The sequence below is a fragment of the Sus scrofa genome, chromosome X (assembly GCF_054392235.1).
Source record: "Sus scrofa isolate SSC_HxYL_T2T_F1_AM1 chromosome X, Sscrofa_HxYL_maternal_Yorkshire_Landrace_v2.0, whole genome shotgun sequence".
NCBI classification, from domain to species: Eukaryota; Metazoa; Chordata; class Mammalia; order Artiodactyla; family Suidae; genus Sus; species Sus scrofa.
The window spans coordinates 74695282-74698582 of record NC_139401.1 but is presented as its reverse complement, the minus strand read 5'-3'; the positions used below and the strand labels follow the sequence as shown (position 1 = coordinate 74698582).

At 34.0% G+C, this 3301-nt stretch overlaps 1 pseudogene across 1 annotated transcript; it reads right to left on the bottom strand.

The window, feature by feature from the left end:
* Positions 1–329: 329 nt before the first annotated feature.
* LOC106508236 (TLR adapter interacting with SLC15A4 on the lysosome-like) lies at positions 330–2673 on the bottom strand (annotated as a pseudogene). Its single transcript, XR_001304944.3, has 2 exons — positions 2575–2673; positions 330–1398 (listed from the first exon to the last, which is right to left on the bottom strand). The product of XR_001304944.3 is annotated as a TLR adapter interacting with SLC15A4 on the lysosome-like (transcript).
* Between the last annotated feature and the right edge of the window lie 628 nt (positions 2674–3301).

Here is a 3301-nt window from a genome sequence, read left to right as displayed (position 1 = left end):
TGTGAAAGATTCTGAATGTTGAAAATGAAAGATATTTAAGCACTACTCATATGTCTTTAAACATTTTTGTGGAGAAATAAATGCCCCAGCCTTATTTTTTTCAGTAGCTAAGAACAACAATTCTCTCCTTATCTTACTTTTGCCCATTTTAGTGGTAAATGAATCTAATGAGTGAGAGTGAGGTAATCAATTTGGGATGCTGGTGACAACTACATAGATAAGCAAGTATGGAATATACAAACTTGAATGGAATAACCATTAAAGATACCAAAATAATTTTTAAATTGTGGTCATAAAACTTAATTATAGAAATGGTCTCATACAAGAATTCAAATGTACCATTAGTCAAATAATTTCTCAAGAAATGTAATAGCCACACCCCAAAGAGGCCTGATTTGCCACAATAAGCCAAAAACTACTGTTGCTCCAGTCTCATAAATCAGTCCAACCAACTTGCTTACTGTAAATATAATACAAGTTCCCTACTTCTCTGGTTTGATATTTGTAAGTTAGGGGTGCTGAATTCAGAACTATTTCCATGGGAAATGTTGCAGAAAATACATCTTACTAAAGAATATAAAAGAACTTCCTGAGCTTTTGATGTCTCCATGTTCTGCTCTAGAGAGATTTGAAGGCTAATCTGATTTACATTATTCATTAGCAAATTGGAAGCCATAAGATTGTTTATGGAACAGCACCTAGTGAGATTCTCTTCTAAAAACTGTTTGTAGAGTTCGTCCACTTTTTTTTTCCATATAACTATTAAGCATAGAATTAGAGAGGGGTTGCTTATGAAGCGATGTACTTTTTTCTTGAGTTTCACCCCCAGTCAAAAGCTTTGAGGCAGGTAGTTTCTTTAGAGATCCAATGATGGGAGAATGGCCCAATGGTATATCTGATGAAAGTAAAAGGGGACGATCATCACGTATGTGTTCCACAAAGCAGCCAGAATCATACATGTTACCCACGTGGTCTCCTCCAATCTGCAGGTCAGGATAATTCTGGCAAATATTTGTACAGGACCAAGATCGGTATACATCTAGTTTCTTTACATCATGTTGTTCTCTCTTTGGAATGGGCAACACAGCAGACACATTTCTTTCTTGGAAGAGATGCAGTTTTGCATTTTGCCACATTTAGCTCATCCACAGATTTTATTTTATTTGTGTCATTACTTTGCTCTGTTAAACTTGCTTTCAGGACTTTGTTTGGAATTTCTATTTTATCAGGAGATAGTGAATTGTCTTCTATATCTAATATCTGCTTTTCCCCAGTTTTTTTTTCATCATTTGAGGTTTTCTTACATGTAAGTTGTTCTTTGTATAGGAGTTCAATTAGGAAGGCTTCTCCAAGCATTTTATTAGACAAGGTTTCCAAACAGAAGAGTGCAATATATCCCTGTAATATAAAAAAACTAACTAAGGCAATGTACATTAAAATGTCAAATGAAGATTCCACTCTTATTTGAAAACGCAAATGATTTATTGCTCAAAGGATAGAGAATAGAACCAGAAATAAAGAGACATGGGGAGTTCCCGTCGTGGCGCAGTGGTTAATGAATCCGACTAGGAACCCTGAGGTTGCGGGTTCGGTCCCTGCCCTTGCTCAGTGGGTTAACGATCCGGTGTTGCCGTGAGCTGTGGTGTAGGTTGCAGATGCGGCTTGGATCCAGCATTGTTGTGCCTCTGGCGTAGTAGGCTGGTGGCTACAGCTCCGATTCGACCCCTAGCCTGGGAACCTCCATATGCTGCAGGAGCGGCCCAAAGAAATAGCAAAAAAAAGACCAAAAAAAAAAAGAGACATGGCTTCTGATCCTGCCAATTTTTTTTACTATCGGATCAGTTATTTACCAAACCTGGGTCTCATTTTTCCTATCAATTAAATGGTAATAATGATGCTTCTCTGACTTCTTCTCAGGGTTATTGTCAGGATATTATATGGTGTACATGTGTTTTAAAACTTATAAAAATTATTTTCATATGTATTCAACTATCGAAATTATTTATTTTAAAGTAACTAAAATGCCTAACACCTTGTCTTCAAATAGTCTACTTAAAATCAATCCTGCTTTCAAAGAATTGGTCTTAACTGTGCTTTAATTAATGTTATTTGAGTCACAGTGAAAATAAATTACTACACCTTAGCTGTGTATGAGAGATAGATATTTATATACAGTTGGATTTATGCAAACTGCCTGGTTTAAACTATTAAATATACCCACAACTTTTTTAATAACCTAAATGCAAATAGCTTTGTCAAAGTCACTACCATCCTTTTTTCTTTTTATTTTCCTTTCTCTCTCCCTTCTTCTCTTGTATTCTTTTCTTTTGGACTTAAACCTTATTTACCAACGGACTTATGTCAGTCTTTTTTATGATTCCTTAGTGAAATTTTAAGACACAGTTCTCCCTAAAAACTCTACAAGAGTACAAAAGAAAAAGTAGATTTGATTCAAGACACATTTTTCCTTCAATAGGTCTATAATGTCCACTATAAATATTTCCAGGAAAGCTACTTATTCATATTTTGAGGATTTTTGGTAGAAAATAAAACTATATGAGAATTTAGACTTACCTTTTCCAAATATCAGGATGCCTAAAGAAAAATTCAATCTCTGAAATTCCAACAGTCCAAACACAGGCAAAATCCTTTTTGGATTGTGGGTTGAATACATATATGGTATGGTAATGGTCACATACTAAAAGAGGATCTCGAAAGTGTTTATTCAATATGCAAATGATAATGACAGTGGGAAATGTTAACAGCAATAGCTTTCTTCATTCAAGTGAAGATAGAAACAAGGTTATTTTAAATTTTTTTAGTAGGAAAAAAGCAGTATGCTAACCAGCGTATTTTGTAATAATGAATAATTAAAAATAAATTGCCATCAATAAGACAGTGGTTAACTTATATCTGTTATATGAAATACCTAACTGAGGATTTTTAATGATGGAAAATGATGGAATGATTGTAAAAATAAGTAATTACTATGTAATAATCATTCTGAACATTCTATGCATATGACTTAATTTAAAACAGAAACTATTATCCCCATTTTACAGAAACAAAGACAGAGGATGGCTATATACTTATTGAAGTTCACAAAGATAGTAAATGGTGGGACCAGATAGTAAATTTACAATAGTAAATTTGTACCAGGGAACAACTTATTAATCACTGCATTGTATTGCCTCTGTGTTTATTGATGGAATACGAGTTGAAAAATCATACAAACAGTAGGATTCCATCATGTGTTGTGTGTGTACTGTGTATCAAACACTTTTCTAAATACTTCACATAT